Source organism: Saimiri boliviensis, chromosome 2 (genome assembly GCF_048565385.1).
Source record: "Saimiri boliviensis isolate mSaiBol1 chromosome 2, mSaiBol1.pri, whole genome shotgun sequence".
NCBI classification, from domain to species: Eukaryota; Metazoa; Chordata; class Mammalia; order Primates; family Cebidae; genus Saimiri; species Saimiri boliviensis.
The window spans coordinates 162,822,907-162,843,221 of NC_133450.1; the positions used below are offsets into that span (position 1 = coordinate 162,822,907).

Sequence of the window (20,315 nt, forward strand, 5' to 3'; positions counted from 1 at the left end):
CTTTTTCTTCTAGTCATATTTAATTTGCTGAAGTGATCACAAGATGCTGAGAAGAGAGTGTGGCTTCATTTGGGCTCCAAGCCAGGCTGCTTAGCAGCAGAGATTTAATTTTTAAATTTAATTCTAATTGAAACGAGAAACTAGAGATGTAGCAAAATTTAAGAAGCGAAAATTAGAAAATAAAATCAAATCTAGGGGGAGCAAACATTCAAAGATTCACACAGGCCCCTGAATGAGAATACTGGTAGCCTACATTACTCTCCTGGGTTCTCTTAGTGATAAGACACAGGTGTACATTGACATCTGTGGCAAAACTATAGTTACATTTAAAATATATTTTAGATAAATACATGTATACTTGTGTATCATACTATACTTTTATCTCTGAATGGTAAACTATGTAATACATTATATGACAGTAATGGTAACATTACTGCATAAGCTACACATATATATTTAAATTGGCTAAATGTTTAAATTTTCCCATAGCTTCATGAAATGGGACTCAGCTCATTAATATATAGTATAACCTTAAAAGGCATTTCATTTTAAGATTTTTTTGTCTTGGATGCTAAAAGAGTAGCAGGATAACATGATAAGGGATTTAGCATTTTCAAAGAAGAAAATATCAAGGCCCAGCATTTAGAAGATCTTCAACTATTTTCTTGCCAATATCTGACTATTCTATGCCCTACTGGCTTTTGACCGTTTGTGTCTAGAAAATTCCCCACAGTGAGATTTTTCCTTGTGCATGCACACCAAGACTGCTGAACTTTGCTAAACACTGCTAGAAAATGTCCCAAAAAGTGGAAGACTGTTGCCAATATACAATCATGATTGCTAATCTTACCCAGGCTCTCAACAGTGCCTGGGAATCCTATTAGCTTTCCATTACCCAACTTAATTCTCATTCCTCACAGATACTATTTCAAATCTTCCTAACTCTCTTCAAATCTTCAGTTCATCCATCTTCCCCCTCAGATCCAGAAGATTACTTAAAACCACTGGGGAAAAACTTTTGGACTTCTCACTGCCCAAGAAACAACCAGCATACATCTATCTTTGCCTTTGTCCTTTTGGGACAAGGAAGAGTTGACTTTCCATCTACATAATTGATCTACCATCTACCTACAGTCTGAAATCCTTCCTCTCTGGATTCCTCAGAAATACTGTAAAATCTCCACCCTCCACCTTGGATCTTATTTTTTCCATTTCTGGAGGAATCTCATTAGCATTTCATCATGCATGGTTTTTCAGCATTAAAAAAAATAGAAAATAAAAAGTAAACAAACTTCAACCTAAACTACCTCTGCAAGTACTATATTTTTCTCTCCTTTCCCCTTTCCAGTCAAAATTCTTGAAGGCATTATCAATATTTTCTGTCCCAAGTTCCTCAACTCATTCAAGATTATTGTTTTTCCTGCCATATGCCACTGACCTTGCTCTCACACAGGTTAGCCAGGTTTACATACTGCAAAATGTGGCTACGTTTCAGCTAGCGTAACTCCTTGGAAACATTTGATACTGTTGGAAACTTTTCTTTAGGACCCTCTATTTTCTTGCCTCCTGTGGTACAACTCTCTCCTGGTGTGCCTCCTTCCACACTAGCTTCTCTTTGTTTTCCTTCGAACACTCCTTTTCTCCACTCTCACTTAAATACGGATGACCTTCAAGGTTCTGGTCCAGTCTTTTTCTCTGCCTCACTCTAGGACTTATTAAATGAATCCAAGAAACTTTTGGTAGGTTTGTCCACTCCCAAAAAACGTCAAAGACTGTAAACTGATGACTCCCAAATCTCTTCTGCCAGGACAGGCATCTTTCCTGGGATCCTTACCTAGATATTTAGTGGTTTACTAAACATTTCATGTGGATGTTTCAAAGGCCCCTGAAGCCTAACTCACCCAAAGATGCACTCCTCATCTCCTTATCTTTCTTCCACATTTCCACACTTAATTCTCCTCTTGTGTTCTCTATCTCAGGAATGCCACTGAAATCTACCCAGGATATCTCTCACATCTAGTAAATCACCAAGCAATTTTGTTTCTATTGTCAAGTCACTTTCTGGATATTGCTCTTTATTGCTGCAGCCACCATCCAGGTCCAAGCAAGTACAATATGTATATTTTTTTCTGAATGGTTGCCATCTCTTCCTAATTGGCCTTTTTTTCCCCTCAATCTCTCTCTCCCATAACCTCTTCTCTACAGTGCACCTATGAGAATATGGTTATGATATTCTCCCACTTAAAATCATTCAAAGCCTTCCTGCTGCCATTTTGATAAAGATCAAACCTCTAAACATTTAATGACTCTACTCTTTATGATCTGACTGCAGTACATCCAGCAGCCTCATAACTTGACAGCATCCTCAAATTCTGTTGTCCAAATATATTGAAATCCCTCAGTTCTTCAAAGCAGAATTGCTCTTAACCACATGTAAGCCTTCACATATTTTTCTCTTCTAATTCCCTTTAGCACTCCTCTTTTCTATTTGATCCTATTCATCCTTCAGCTCTTATGTTACATATCACTTCCTCAGAAAGCCTTTCTGAAATTTTTGGACTAGTTTCAGTAAATCCTACCAGAATATGACTTCAACATTTATGTACTTCCCTTATCACAACAACTGTCATGCTTTATTATTGCTGCCTATTACATCAGTTTCCTATTTCTGCTGTAAGAAATTACACCAATTGTTTTTTGCTTAAAACAGCACAAATGTATTCTATTTCTAGATATATGACATAATAAATAGAATAGCAGTGCCATTTTTCTTCTGGAGGATATAGAAGAGAATCGATTTCTTTATCTTTTACAGCTTTTAGGCTGCCTGTTTTCTCTGGCTTGTGGCCCCTTTCTCTATCTTCAAAGCTAGCAGGTAGCATCTTTCACTTTCTGTCTTTTGACCTCTGCCTCTATTTTCACATCACCTTCTCAGATTGACTTTTCTGTGTCTGTATCTCTCTCTCTCTCTCTCTCATAAGAATCTTGGTGATTATATCAGTCCTACCTGGATAATCCAAGGTTCTTTTCCGATCTCCAAATCCTTAACTTAATCACATCTGCGAAAGACTTTTGACACAGAAGCTAACGTATTGACAGGTTCCAAAAACTAGGACGCAGATATCTTGTAGGAGGGCATTACACTTCCTTTCATACTTGTTTAAATGTCTGTTTCTCCTATTAGAGAGGACAAAATCTCTTCTCTATATCTCTTTATTCCCGGTGCCTAGCATAGTGCCTTACCTCTGAGAGGTGTTCAATACATATTTATTATGAAGAAACACGGAATCCTAGACTGACTTATGTTTAAAAAAGTTTATCCAAGGCTGGGCACAGCGGCTCATGCCTGTAATGCCAGCACTTTGGGAGGCTGAGGCAGGTAAATCACCTGAGGTCAGGAGTTCAAGACCAGCCTGGCCAATATGGTGAAATCTTGTCTCTACTAAAAACACAGATATTTTCTGGGTGTGGTGGTGCATGCTTGTAATCCAGCTACTTGTGAGGCTGAGCCAGGAGAATCGCTTGAGCCTGGGAGGCGGAGGTTGCCGTGAGTTGAGACGGCGCCACTGCACTCTAGCCTGGGTGACAGAGCAAGATGCTATCTCAAAAAAAAAAAAAAAAAAAAAAAAAAAAAAGCCAATAAACATGTATTGATTTCTTTTTAAAAAAATGTATCCAATAAACATTTATTGAACATCATCCACCTGACAGACATAGTTTTAATGCTTAGATTATAGATGTGAATAAGAAATGTCCTTTGAATCCGCAGCCTAATAATGAAGATACATATATGTAAAGATAAATACATTAAAGTCTTTTTATTCTTTGAAATAAGTATGCACATTGTGAGTGAGGAACCAAAGGATGAATGTCAGGACTTCTTAATTTTGAGGACAGAAGGAAGAGTTTTTGTGTAAGTCATTGCCTTCAAAGAGGAATAGGTCTTATCTGGAGAAACAGAGTCAGAAGGAAAATAGCATTCTATGCAGATGAAGATTGGTGAAGACATAATTAGGGTGGCAAAGCCATTTGGCTGATTTACAGAAATGCAAGAAGTCAGAATTGTCTGCTGTTCGGGATAGATACTATAGTAACATTGTACAGATAAAAAGGAGCCAACTCTTAAGGGTCTGTACATCATATTATTAAGGTTTGAATTTAGTTCACAAATAATGTGGGACGGCTAATCATTTCAAGGATGTAAACTATGACTCTATATGTATTAAAAGAACTTACTGAGATAGCAACATGTACATTTCATGGGTGGACCACATATTAACATGGAGGTAAGTTAAAAGCCAATAACCAATAGCCAACATGTGATATTAAAGGATGTCTTCCTGACCCTTGAAGTCTAAACTTGATTTCAGTGTATGTCTATAGATACAGATGCGTATATAAAGACATAGCTATAGCAAATATACGTAATATTGAATAAGCACAAATTATGAAATGTAATCAGCAAACAACCAGCTATAATCATAAACCAGTCTTTTCCCCCTAAGTGTATCATGCTTTTATTTTTTTTCACAGTGACTAGCTCTTATCCTGCCCCTGAATATAATTCAGTCAGGTACAATTCTCTGTCACTATTTAGGTATTAAAAAAAACCTATGGTGACTTTAACACACAAAACATAGTTTTAATTCACTAATTAAAGTGTCTCAGCTCATGAATATGTCGAGACTCTGGGTTTGATTTTTTTTTTTTTTAAGTTGAATTGTTTCTACTCCAGCCACTTTACTGTGGTTTCTGATCCTTTCAATGTTTTAATAGTAGGAATAGAGGAGAGTTGAGAGAAACAGAAATATATTGCTTAGCTGAATCTGTGGAAGTGACATAATTCCTGAGCTCTCTGGACTTGGATGTCCAAAATGGATTCTCTCATGTTTGTTCCTGGAATGTTGGGAGATACCCCTTCCACTCTATCCGCAGAGAGCTCACTTCTGCATCCTCTAGGCTGCTAGCAATTGGCCTCTCTCTGTCAAGGTCATCTTATCCCTACAGCTGACCTGTGTGGGAATTTAAAGACCACTTAATTGCATATTCCTCTCCTGTACAGCTCAAAAGTGGTCCCAGGGAATTGCTTATTAATCCATTGTTCCTACAGAACCTGGAGGTGCCATTAACATCCTCAAATCTGACCTCTCCTCTGCTGCAACAGCTGATGTTAGCCAGTTTCTTACTTGTAGACTTCTTAGGCTTAGCTCAGACATTATTCCACTACAATCTGTAATTCAAAGGAATACAGATTATGCTACCTCAGTGGTCTTCTTAAAAACTCCTGGGAGTTTGGATGTATGTTTGGAGAAAGAGGGCATTCACAAAATACCTTTCTTCAGAAGAGATCTTCAAAACTCCTCCTTCAAAAAAACCCCCAAAAACAAAAAGAAAACCTATCTGTAGTTGTAAGAGTCCTATAGCTGGATCAAAGTTACCTATTTTTGAAAACTTTCCTAACAACTCAGAACCTCAGTTCACTATATATGGTCTAGCTGAGTTAAGTAATTATTAAGTACTATGTGCACAGTGCTAAGTCTTGTCCTGCTTAATGATTTCAACTCAGTGAGAAAAGAAACCAAAGCCAAGAGAGGTTAAAGAATATGCTAAATTTCACATTGTTGACAAATAGTGGACCTAATATTCAAAACCAAGGAGTCCAAATCAGAAATACGTTTCTTCATATCATAACCTTGATTGTATTGTATTTGCTTAAATGCCCAGCTTCTCTATCAGATTGCATTTTTTCTCTTCACAATTACCACAGTAATGCTCTTCCATGTCTTAAAACTGATTTGCTTAATGTTTTTTTAAATGCAATGCAAGATGTTGTATTGCTTCACATGCTATGTGGGTGTGCAGGTGTGTGTGTGTGTGTGTGTCATTTTTCTATTTAATAACAAGAAAAAAGAAGAAGCACAGCCAACTTTGGAAGAAAAATGATTTCAAAATATAAAATAGTATTGCTATAATATCTCATTAAAAAATAAGGAGGACCAGGCACCGTGGCTCACATTTATAATCCTAGCAATTTGGGAGGCCGAGGCGGGTAGATCACTTGAGGTCAGGAGTTCGAGATCAGCCTGACCAACATGGAGAAACCCCATTTCTACTAAAAATAAAAAATTAGCTGGGCATGGTGGCACATGTCTGTAATCCCAGTTATTTGGGAGGCTGAGACAGAAAAATTGCTTGAGCCAGGGAGGCAGAGATTGTGATGAGCCAAGATCATGCCATTGCACTCCAGCCTGGACAACGAGAGCAAAACTCCATCTCAATAAATAATTAAGGAGAATCATCAATTTTTTCGTCTACAAAAAAGAGAAATTAAATTTTATCCTGAATTTTTAACTCATTTTACAGCCACTGCATGAAACCTGCTATTTTATTTATTGGAGAGACAATGCAACTGACAATGCCCACTGTCTGATCATCCTTAGAAAGCTCTCTTTCACATGCCAAGAAACAGCTATCTTTCTGTGGAGTACTTCTGTGGAGTAGATTTTTATCTTAAAATCAGATAACTGATATTTTTTCCACATTTGCTTTATTCTGAAGAAGGTCGGGCAAACTACCACCCATGGGCTAAATCTGGCCCACTGCCTGTTTTTTAAATAAAGTTTTATTGTAACCCAGCTACGTCTATTCATTTATGTTTTGTATATAGTTCTTTTCTTGCTAAAATGGCAGAATTCATGAGTTGTCAAAGGGTTTATATAGGCCAATGGTGTGAAGTATTTTTGATATGGCCCTATACAGTAAAAGGTTACTTACCCTTCTTCTAGACAGCTTAGATTGACATAAAATCCTCTTCAAAATGCCATTGCATAGTATGTCACCCACCTTCAATTTACTTTTTTAACATTTATCCATTTTTTAATCTTGCCTTTGTAAACTTGCTTCATTTTTATTGCCTTTTCCATATATTTTTAGCAATTTTATTTTATTTTAGTATATTGCATGCATCTTCAAAGTGACCCTAAATTCTTTTTGAAATACAATAGCATAAAAATAACATTAAAATATCCCATGGTATTATATACATTTTACAAGTTTTCTCAAAGCGTATTTTGTTTAAAATACAGTTGAATATAAAGAAATCAAACAAGGAAACAACCAAACTTATATTTTAAAAAACAATCTTTTTGCACTGACTTATTTCATTCTTTTGTTTTGAGACACCGCCACATATTTGTTTTCTAACTTCGTGAGCTTTAGAAGCACCAGTTAATGTTTTTAACGAAAAAAAAAAAAAAAAGCCAGCAAACAAAAATAATAATAATTCAATTTTCAACTTTATTCTTTATTTACTGAGAGGAAGAAAGCCAGTCTATTTGTTACAGGGTAAAGTTGAATAAGACCTTAAATTATTTATCTATTTAAAGCATTAAGTACTATTTTTTTAGATTAAAAAATATTTATTAATATTTGTTGATTTTTGTAGTAAAGTTGAATGAAAATTAATGCTGTCCTGTCTCTGTATAATAAAAATAACTTGGATATACGCTTTTCATTTCATAAAATTTTACCTACAATATATGCTTCTGTCATAGAAATAACCACTGGGTGCTACAAAGTGCGTACATAAATTTTTATCAGTGGAAGCCAATTTGCATAAAATTGTATTAGCCTCCTAATTGAACATTCCCATCTTATCTAATATACTGTTTGCTTAGCAAATCTTATAGAGCCTCTTTTTTTGCTTTAACTTTTCTCATCAAAAACTTCCATGGTATTTCTAAAGATTTATTTTACTTTGTATAATTCAAAACCCACCACAGGTAATATATATAAAGGTCACACTACAAAAATCTGTTTGACTCCTAACCAATTCTATCCCATACTGAAGTTCCTATACTCAGTGTTTCTAATTCAATGCTAAGAGGACTTTTACATTTTCAAAGACCTTTTGATAATGAATAGATGGCAAGTATTGGGAAAGAAAAGGTAAATCCCAGGATTATATTCCAATTACTTCTCTTCAGCTTGTCATGCTAAAGTTAGGAGATTAAAGTGAGAAAAATCACATACTAAATTTTCTAATGAAAGAATGAGGTAGGTTCTGGTTATAAAGAAAGTCTCTTTACATAGACTTTATTATGTCCCTGGTCAAATCACACTCCTATAGATATACACGGGCAGCTTTGTTATTCCTTTTTACTGTTTCTGCCAAAGTTAAAAGAGATTCTTTTGTACTTTGCTTTCTGGTTGAAAAACAAAGATTTACTACCATGTTTAATACCCCTGGGCTGATTTTGGAAATTTCAGGTTAAACACATTCTAAAGAGGCATCTGTAGTCTGAGAACTCAGAGCACAGCTATGCCCAATCCAAAGAAAACTAAAACAACATCAATAGCAGCAACAACAAAGTCACTAACTTCCTGGTGAGCTTAATGATGTTTCATTATAAATATGCCACCAACAGCTTTAGGAAAAGTCCTGTCCTGTCCTGGAGCTGCAAGATTTGATGGCTCTGCCATAAGGGATTAGAAGGAGCTGATTTTTTTTGTTATTTTGCAAGCACTACAGATCCTTTGTGTTTTTTCATTTGTGTTTATTTTATTGTTGTAAACAACACTAAGACCATAAACATTTTCTGAAAATTATTTAAACTTTTTTTTAAACTTGAGGTGGTGATTTATCCAAACAATAAATATCCCAATCTGTGATTATAAAATTGGATCAAAGGATGCCAAAATAACACCAGAGAAGCAATTTTAGATAACTGTGTTTAGATTTCTCAGAAGAATCTAACACTAAGCTGAATTATTTTTTTGAAACCCATACCTAAAATATTCATTAGAGTTCTTATTCAAAGTCACTGTGATGGGTAACGTTCTTTGTCCTTCAAATTTTTTCTTATGTTAGATTTTACTGTGGCATCACTGAATAGGAAAAAAAAAAAATAGATTGGGTGGTTTGATTTTAGGGAAAAAGTCCTTAAATGAATCTTTGGTCTTCTTGCTTTTGCTACCTCATTAATCCTAAATGGTGTTAGTCAGTTGAGTCTAATAGCTGCCAGTGTTACTACCTTGGTCAGCTCCAAATTATAGTATTGATTAATGGATTGTCTTCTTCCAGTTGTGAATTATATTAGTGCTGGCCCAGGCAGCTTGGCCTGAGGCCAGAGCCTAATATTCAATGGAAGGCAACAAGCAGTTTCACTGTTTCTCTACTGTGGTTAAGTGGATGCTCAGAAAACAGAAAGCTTTGAAAAGATGATTTGACAAAAAGGAATGCACTAAATATAAATGAATATGTGCTTATTGATCAGTCCAACCTAGAGAAACAAGTAGGAAGAGAGTCAGTCAAGAATTCATCATTTCTTAACCCCAGACTTCCAAAAGAGTCTTAAAACAATGAGAATGAGAGTAGGAGGGAAACAAGATGGTTCAGAATGATAATGAACCAGCCTTAAGATCTGTGTAATTAAGTCCAGATGCCAGTGTGGTGACTGTGGTGCTTTCAGACGAAGTGAAATTTAACGTGGGTTACGGGCTCTTCTACATCACAGGCTCAGCTGTCCAGGAAAGCTTAAGAAACACCTGCCACACTGTGGTGCCAGTGTAGCAATACCATGTTCTCAGAATAATATAAACATTACAAATTGAAAGTCAAAACAAGAGGGGCTAGTTTCTTGTTAACTCTCTGCTTTAAGGAAGAACATAAAAGGGTTGGGTGTGCTTATCATTGATTCTTGTGGAATGGGAAAAGCTAAATGGGGCATTGAGAGATTAATAACTTTCACAGATCCATAACTCTGAGTTTGTTTGTTGCCAGATCAATTCCTTTTCCCTGTAAAATGTGAAGAGAAAACTGGTATGGGATGGAGTATCTCTGATTATAAGATTATATTACATAAATAAATATAATAAGATTACATTTATAATCATTATTGGTCTTTCTTTTCAATATGGACAAAACTATACTTGGTTTCACAGGGAAATAGAAAAAAAAGAGCTTTTCTTCTTCAAGTAAAGAGAAAGAACACGAAAAAATGAAGGCAGTGATTCAAGGGGGTCTTAAATTTGAAAGCATTGACATCAAATGTCTAGATGATTGTCGTAAATGGAAAGTTTTGGGGAACAATTGTGAATATGTGGAAAGCAGTCACAAGGTCAAATACATTGATAGGAATTAGAATTTTGTGGGAGTATTTTCTATAAGAGAAGAGAAACTCCATGTAGACATATTGATGAGAAAAAGAACTACTCTTAAGAGAAGCAGTGATGTAAGAGCCTCTTGGCATGGATTCTGCAATGAAAGTTCCTAGAATAAATCTCCACAAAATATAAAGTTATATTAATTCTTCATAACTGTCTCAATGATCTGCAGCAAAAATAAAGTTAAAATTTGGAAAGACATAATCATCATTTAACAAATATTATTATAAACTATGCTGTTTATGATAGATGCTAAGGATATTACAGATGGATGACCAAAACAAGAAGCATGTCTTTAGCGTAATCTGTTGAGTAGTTAGTAATTCAGGTAACTCACAGCATAAATGATATTACAAATGGTGTACCTGTGATTTGAATAAATTGCTGTATATCTTAGTAAACTAAATATTCTCTAAGTGAGCTAATTATAATCTTAGCTTTTTTTGGAAAGGATAAAAATATAATTCATCCTAGTAAATTCCTCTCCATTCAGCACAGAGACCCTAACACAAAATGAGTGCTTTGTTGAAATGAATATTTGTTGAAAAGGGACTGTATAAGAATATAGCCTTTGAATCAATTTCCTGCCAATGTACTTTTCCTAAAGAAACATAGTAATAAAGTCAACAATGAGATAATAGTAAAGCAAAATGTTTGGGATCCCAGCATATATAAATATAGCCATTTTTATCTGTTCTTCATCTCCTCTCCTTACTTGAATAAATCTGATTAACCTTTAGTCACTTTCTTTTCCGGAGAAGTGATCCCTTGGCCATTTGGAATGGATTAAATACCCTTATCTGAAGCTCTGGATTTCCCACAGTTTGGAAATAGTTGGACTCTCCTATAATTATTCATTTCATTGGCTTAGTCATGATAAATGTGCTGTGTCTTTTTATTCTTCTATATGTTCCCTAGGCACTGACAAAAGGTTTGGCGTATAGATAGCACTTGGTTCTTCTAGTCTGTGTCATTCTTGACCCCTCTCCTCTATACCTCCCATCTAGGTGATCTGCAAATCCAGGTAGCTCTACCTTCAAAGCAATGCCTCTCTGGCCTTTCTGGAATTTAAGCATTTCTCACACTCCCAAAGCCATCACCTGATCCACTGCTTACCTGCATTATTCCAGTAGCCTACACCTGCCACTGATTTGCCCCATTTATTTGTTCTAACTCAGAAGCCTAAGTGATTCTCTTAAAATACAGATTTGATCATGTCCAAAATATTCAGTGAAAGATCATCTGTTCAAAATATTCAACAAGAGATCATCTCACAAAGAACTAAAGCCAAAATTCTTAACAGAAGCTAACAGGGGCTTCACTTATTTCTCAGTCATCTTCTTCTCCTGACTCTCCTCAGACTTTCACTCTGGACACGTGGGACTTCTTTCTGCTCCTCGCTTTAGGTAAGCTTTCTCCTTAGGGCCTTTGCACCTGCTCTTTTCTTATCTAGAATGTTTTCTCCCTAATATCTACATGACTCACTCCTTTTCATTCTTCAGAGTTTTACTCAAAGGTCACCCACTTAATTCAAAATTTCAATATTCTCCTTATCCAATACTTTAATTTTATTTCCCTGCTTAATTTTTTCCTAATAGTGCTGATTTCAAGTCTGGTATTCAGCAGGTAAAATGAACTTCCATTCTGTGTAGCTGGGTGTCTGCTCTGATGCATTGGTATCCATTTGTGCTGGTTGTTAAGTAGAGTCATGAGTTGCTTAATACCGGGGATACATTCTGGTAAATGTGTTATTAGGCGATTACATCATTGTGCAAACATCATAGAGTATCCTCACAAAAACTTACTAAAATCATAGCCTACCCGTGTAGCTATATGTCACAGCCTTCTGCACACCTAGGCTATATGATATAGCCTTTTACTCCTAGGCTACAAACCTGTATATCATGCTGCTGTGTTGAGTACTGTACACCATTGTAATACTATGGATGTGTGTATCTAAACATAGAAAAGGTACAGTAAAAATATGCCATTATGCTCTTACAGGAGCACTGTTGTACAAACAGTCCATGGTTGACCTAAACATTGTTAGACAAAGCATGACTCTATTTTAAATCTCACGTCTGCTCATTGCTATCTAATATACCCTATACTTTGCATGTTTCTCTTTACCATTGGCCTTCCCTATTCCAGTGTGTTCTTGTTCAACACTGTATCCCAAAATCTGCAGTGTCTGGCCCACTTTTCTCTACCTGCATTCTCTTATGTTAGCCTATGCACAATTTCACCTTAAAAAGTGCCTCGGAGAATGAGAGATTCCACAGACATATATTTTCTAGGTAATTAAACCTCTTTTATAATGAGGGAGTTTAGAATCTTTAAAAAAATACTATGACAAGGATATCACATGAAAAAGTAGTTTGAACTATAAAACAAATATAACACCTACCACACAGTGCCCCCCCCAAATAAAACATTACCAACAGAAAAAAGATAGTTGTAATAGTTATATAGAATACTTATTTGCTTTCTTCTTGTCTCCATGTAACAGATTATGAACTCCTTGAGTTCAGGTATCTTTTTTTTTTATCTTTATATCTCCATCATCTCAAATAGTGACTGATTAATAAATATTCAATAAAAAGATGAATGAAAAACAGGACTTTAAACATACCCACAATTGCCCATTTAAGAGATACAAATCATCACAACTATGATTTCCTTTACTATGCTTAGATACTTTTATTTTAATCAAGGTAAATTATTTATACATATTCTTATTGGCTCAAATATAACCTTATAGGTTATGTTTTCTGAATGTGTGCATTTATCTGCCTTAAGAGTTTTCAGGAGTATAATCCTTGTGATTGAGGAGAAGATATTATATATTCATAAATCCTATCTTAGCACTACTATGGTTTTAAATTGTGTAATATGATGTTCTCTCTCTTAAATAAATTGTAAACAACTGTTTCCAACAAAGGATATTTCATCATCTCATTCAATATAGATGATTTCTAATATCTCAAAATGTGATTTAAAAATATGATTCTGCCTAGAAAAATCTAGGATCAGACTTAGAAGTAATTTTTATAAGTTTGGAACCATTTAACGTGCTAATGATTTTTTTTTAAGACCATGAGATTTACTTTGGACTGAATGCTTATGTCTCACCCCAGATTAATAATTTGAAACCTGATCACCAATGTGATGGAATTATAAAGTGGTACCACTGAAAGGTGATGAGGTCATGGGATGAAGCCCTCAGGAATGGCATTAGTATCCTTATAAAGAGTCCCCAGAAAACTGATTCACGCTTTCTCCTATACAAGGACACAGCCGGAAGATCCCATCTGTGAATAAGGAAATGAGCCCTTACTAGACACCAAATGTGCCAGCACTTTTGTCTCAGACTTTTCAGCCTCCAGAACTATAAAAGTAAATTGTTATTTACAGGCCACACAGTCTAAGGTATTTTCTTATAGCAGCGAAAATGGACTAAGACGAGATTTTTGTAAAATGTTGTCTTTAAAATTCCCCTGTTCATCACAAGAACAATTAACTGCTAAAATGTTGTTAATAAATTATATAAGATCATACAAGGCATGTCTGTCAAATTGTTTAAACAACTCTTATAAACTTAGAACTCAAAAATATTCTCACTATTTTGTTTTGAGGAAGAATTTTCTTCATGTGACCCTATTATATTATTCCATATTTCTACTGGCCCAAGTACCTCTCCACATGTTGAGCACAGCTCATGCTATGTATCCCCATCCTCACACCATTGAGTATTTGGAAAGTTGGTCAATGACTAGCAAAAACTCATATTATAAATGCAGGGCCATATACAATGGATATAACTTAATGCCCCAAATCTGTAGCCCTGAGAAAAGAAACAGCACAAAGTCTTTTATATATCATTCTCGAGCTCAGCTTCTAGGTAATCTTCAGCTGAGACTGCAAGTCCGTCCCTCAGAATAACAAATGTGCAGCTACCAAGCACCAAAATTTAATAATTTCAGCAACCTAACATTGCTACTCTGATATTTCATCCTTTATCTTTCTATAACTTGTAAGCAGAAAAACAGCTGAAGAGCATGAGGCAGATAAACTTAAGGGCTTCATATTTAAGAAGGTTGTCAGCTTGACGGTCTAACGCTTCTGGTTCTACACCCTGCCACTGATAATTGAATGTAATTAAAATTATTCAGCTTATTTATTCAGTCATTTATTTCTAGAAAGGGGAATCCAACTTTTCATGAACATAATCATTGATGATTTAACCATTAAGATCACTCTCAGGAGGAGTAAGGAGTCATCCTCCATCTATAGCTCTATGCAGGCTTAAAAAACATTCAGTTTCTCCTAATCTTCTTTACATAGGGGCTTTTCTTCCTTTTTCTCTATTTATTAGATAATTTCCAACTTGATTACTAAACTACGATGAGAGACATTTAAAAATAGACCCATGTGAATTGTTATGATTTGAATGTCTCCATTAAAACACATGTTGAAACCTAATTGCTAATATAATGGTGTTGGGAAGTGGGGCCTTTAAGAGGTGAGTAAGCCATGAGGCCTCTGCCCTCATGAATGAACTCATGCTGTTACAGTAGAAGTGGGTTAATTATCATGGACATGGGTTCCCGATGGAAGAATATGTTCTGTCCCCATGTCCTCTTCCTGTCTCCTAAAATCATTTCCACCTTCCACCCTTCTGACATGGCATAAGGCACTTGCCAGATGCTAGTGCCATGATCTTAGATTTCCCAGTCTCAAGAACCATGAATCAAATAAACTTCTGTTCTTTATAAATTACCCAGGCTGTGGTATTGTGTTATAATAGCACAAAACAGATGAAGACATCAATGGAATTCAATTCTAGATGGTTAGATGGTTAAAATATGTCCTATGAGTATCTATCTATCTTAGTAGTTTTTTTGATCTATATATCCCCCACCTATGTTATTTCATTTTCATACTGCTACAAAAAAAAACTGCCTGAGATGGGGTAATTTATAAATAAAAGAGGTTTAATTGACTTACAGTTTAGCATGGCTGGGGAGGTCTCAGGAAACTTACCATCATGGTGGAAGGTGAAGGGGAAGCAAGGTTCTTTCTTCACAAGGCAGCAGGAAGGGGAAACAGCCACTTATAACACCATCAGATCTCATGAGAACTCACTCTCAAAAGAGAACAGCATGGGGAAACTGCTCCCACGATTCAGTTACCTCCATCTGGTCTCTCCCTTGACACATGGAGGTTATGGGGATTACAATTCAAGATGGGATTTGGGTGGGGACACAAAGGCCTGACCATATAACTGCCCTAATTGTTTTTTAGCTTCTATTTTTAGAAGTGAACTGATGAGTACTGACCAAAAGTATCGTGAATGATTTATACTTTATATTCATTAATATATTACGTAATTAGAAAATATATTAAAAACATCTGTATGGCATAATCATCTTAAGTTTTTTTGTCATTATGAACTAAAATTAAACTTACTTAAAAAATAATTATGTCTGAAGCTTGAGCAATTTAAGCAATCCAAACTGAATGATCTTTCAAAAATAATTATGGCGAGCAAAAAAATAACTATGATAAACAAATGGTTAATGCTTAATCCTATTCATCTTGACTTGAAAATGGCAGATATGACTAAATCAATTTAAAAAACAGCTTAAGAGGCCCCTATTTATAGCAGTCCATGCAACAATGGCTTTGTACTTTCATTGTGTTCTAAGGGCATCTTAAAACATAAAAGACAGAGTTAATTTTAAAAGCCAAAAGTATAGTATAGCCTGATGAGATTCACATAATTATAGTGGTATCCAAACACTATTGGTTACATGGTGCTCAACTGTAGGCATCAATTTGAAACGTGAATTATCTCATTGATGTGCCAGGAAAGAGATAGCAGATGATGAAATATCTAAAACTCATCTCATAGTAGGAATGATATTTTGCATAGAAAACAGAAGACTAAGGAGAAAAAAGGCAGGTAGATTTTGTGTCAGTATAAGCAAGACCTTTGTTCCAATTAGAGCTACTCAATAATGAAAGTGAGGTTTATGTTTAGTTGTAATCAGGGTCTGGCTGACTGTGTGTTACAGGGAAGTAACCTACAAAGAGAGTGAACCGTGACCTCCCTTAGTCTATCTGCCTTAAGTTGCCTGCCTGCCTTTCTCTTTTCTTTCGTCTCCCTCTCTGGTCTCCCTTTCCCTTCCCTTCCCTTTTCCTTTTTCCCTTTTCCCTTTTCCCTTTCCCTTTCCTTCCATCTTTTTCTTTCTCTCTCTTTTTTCCTCCCTTCCTCCTTCCTTCTTTCCTTCTTTCTTTCAAAGGGTGATGTGCTTTTAAACACAGAATAAAAATTATTTAAATCATGGGTATACTACCAAATACCTTTTATTATCTTAGGCAGGTCATTTGCCATCTCTGGGTTTAAATTTGTCATGTAAAAATCAGGGCCTGGGGTCTTTAGAGGCTATTTTAGTTCTAATATTCTCTGACCATATAAATGTAGACATATTGACAAACTTTAAGTCTACTCCCTATGAAGAATCATTATAATTATGGGCTTTTAGAGCAGAAAAGCATTTAGTCAACCTCCACACAAGTCATTAGATTACACGTATTATTGTTTCTACACTGAATTGCTAGTAAATCATTTCAATAAGTCCTTCTTTTAAATGCTGTACATATAGTGTAAAAGTTGTCTACTATCCTCGAATGAACAAATGTGACTCTCTCAAGCAGAAATGCTCTGGGAACACCCCGCTGAGCTTTCTTCTTCTGGCCATACGGTGTGTATACACAATTAACCTTCCCTTAATTAGATTAACTTGTTCTTTACCTGGGATTGTCAAATTAATACTGTAATCAAAGATCTCTATTAGAGACCTGAATATGTTCCTGCCATGTGCAATGCTAATTACTTCTTTACTAAAAGTCACTACAAACAGGCTCACTTAATGGTATGCCTTAGCTAGAAGACCTGGTTTATGTCTCAAAACTAGTACTACTCAGAACTTTACAAACAATTCTTAAAATCACCTAAAGACACCTTAGTATTTCTGATATTCTTAATTGATGAAATTCAAGATTTAATACAATTCCAGCCTACTCCTACTTACTTGAAAACATTTATAAGCATTGGCAGTGGTTCTTATATTAAAACATGATACTGCATAGCATTTAATCAAATGTTATTTATAACAAATTAAATTACCCTTGCCAAAATAAGCAAAGCATTTGGCTATAGAACCCACAGCATTATTAGGTTGATCCTACATATTTCTAAATTCAGACAATTTAACAGTTTCTGGCTAGCATTAGCTTGATCCAATTATGAAAAGTAACACTGATGATTACATGACAAAGACACCTCACTTAACCAAATTGACTAAACTTGGTCAATGTCCCCAAGGCAAAATGCTATGAACCACTGGCTGTAGACTAGTATATTCAACATCAACAGTATTTTAAATACCCTCTAATATTCTCAATCAGCCATTGATTAAGTGTCCATGGTTTCAACGTGTAGACATTGTGGAAAATACAAAGATGAACAAAAAGACATACACCCTCCTTTTAAAAAGTTTACAGTCAGACGCTTAAGGAGGAACTGGCAGGATAATGGAAACCTGATTCTTTTGCCATCTAGTTAGATGGTTTTGATTCTCTCAATCAGAAACCATCTTGAAATAAATGAGATCTCCAAAGTTTCACCTGGGTTTGAATTCTTGTGGGACGTGGCAAAAGATTTCATTTCTCTGGTTCTCAGGTCCCTCATCCTAACATGGAGATAAAGCACAGACCTCAAAGGTTTGCTGTGAAGAGTAAATGACATACATGTACCATGCATTTTGTATATAATATGCATATCAAAAATAAATGTTAAAATATTTAAGGAATAGAGGATACATTAAACAAGAAACCTCTTTTTTTTTGGCAAGAGTGAAAAGTTAAATATCTTGTGTTATAGTTAGATGCCTACATTCAGGACTGATGTATAAATTTATGTACTACAAATGGAAAGAAGAATTTCTTCCTCTTAGGCAATGCCCTAAAACAACAGCAGCTAGTAAGCTGGTGATCTTGAATAAGTGGAAGAAAAGACAATTTAGGAAATACTAATCAAATCTAATACCCAAAATAAAGTATACTGAGTTTTACCCAAGTTTTTGACATGTCTTACAATATCTTTGTAGACCATATGGAGAAGATGGAACTAAAAAGAGTCAGGTAGATTTATTAAGTGGGAAAAGCCATAAAAAATACACTGGAATAAGTAAATATTAATTTGAATAGCACTTTTGGACTTGGCTCTGCTTTTGGTAGAGCAAAAATACCATAGAATTGGAAATTCAGAAAGGTTTAGGCTGGAGTTCTTGCTCTAACTCATTAGCTGTGAGAGACCTTTGCCTCCTTGACCATCAGTTTCTTTTGTAACAGAATCATATGAAGATAACACAGAAAGCCATTCCCTTTATGCTTGGCACATACTAAGGGCTCAACAAGTGATATCGATAGTAACCATTGTTATTTTCACTTTAATTTTATTTTTGTAATAAGCTGAAGGTGATTATGGTATCTTGTTTTCATTTTTTGGACAATTTGAAAATATAGGTAGACAAAAAAAAAACAACCTTTTATCTAGGTAAGCAGTTATGTTCTTTCTGTGTTCTATGATTCAAGCATCGATCCTGTTTTCATAAGGTGAACTGGTAAAATGTGTTCCTTGTTTTCATTTTTGAACATGCCTATGTGTGAGCAGATTCCTGATGTTCTAAATTTTAATAAAATTTATATACTTCCTACTATGTCAAATACTATTCACCAAAGCAGCTTTCACATATGAACTCATTCAATCTTCACAACAGCCACCAGAAATATGATTATTATCTCTATTTTACAAATGAGAAATCTCAGGCACAAATTTGCATATTTTGCTTTAAATCAGATGGCTAAAAAGTAACAGATAATCCAGGCAAATGTAAGTCTAGAATCTATGAAATTTGCTCCTTATAATAGAACAGTTCTGTCTTGAAGAAAAAATGTCATTAATGGAGGCACATTTGAAATATTTCTATTAGCACTAGATCAGACAGAAATAGAACTAAAAAGAAAATAGGAACATCATTTGTATTATTAGTTGTACAGAAATAAGTACTTTGGACTCCCAAACAACTGGTTTTTAAATGAACATTGGAACATAATGTGCTTGGAAAATGGAAACTGATTCTATACAAATTGCTGAAACATAAAGCAAAATGAGGAGTATTGTAAGAGAGTCATAAACAAAGACACAGAGGAATTCAGAAGAAGATATCAATTTAACTCGGGGTATCTAAGAAAGTATTCTGGGGAAGGTGAGCTGAATCTTAATATATAAAATTGAACAATGATGAACCACCATGAAAAGAGGCTGAAGGCCTGAAATAAATTTACTACAGTCTTCATTATCTTTTATTTGTTTGTTGAATTATCATCTTATTTGACTTCAGTGGTACTGTGATTTCTGAAGGACATTTGTGTACCTTCTCCATATGCAGATATTTCCATTTTCTTAGAGTCACAAAATACATCAACCGCAAAATAAGATTAACAGGAGATATGGATGGGGATACTCTTTTCTTTAAACTGAGAATGTAAAAATTTAGCAGGTAAGAGATTTGAGCATGCTAAGGAAATTTTAAACCTCATATACTATATTTAGAAAGTTTATATTTATAAACACTGATTTAAAAACATTTAAGTTTATCTTATAATTCATGACAGGTTTATTACTAGCTAATAGTCTCTGAATGACAAGCCAATAGATCAAATACCTCAGAGAAAGAACATGGGAACTGTTTATTTCAAAGAATTATCATTTTAGGATAGAAACATACTATTAAACTGCAATGGGTGAGAAAAAATGTACTTGGCAGAGGATTTTAAACAAAAAGTATTATTATGATAGATGTAATGTTTATATTAGAGAAAGGATACATAAGGAAACAAAGCTTAATAGCAAAAATTTGTCACAAAATAGTGAGAACTGAATGCATTAAATCATAACCTGTTATTGTTTAACAAAGATTAGACTTTTAAAAATTTGCTAATCTACTCACTAATGTGTTTTCTTACTTTATTCCCTCATTAACAATAAATAGCTTTATAGCTTCCAGAAGAACCAAAATAAA

At 34.9% G+C, this 20,315-nt stretch overlaps 1 protein-coding gene across 38 annotated transcripts in view; it reads right to left on the minus strand.

Annotated features, from left to right (window-relative positions):
* Positions 1-20,315, minus strand: part of PTPRD (protein tyrosine phosphatase receptor type D) — a 2,307,989-nt gene that overhangs the window by 861,900 nt on the left and 1,425,774 nt on the right. The window lies entirely within an intron of this gene.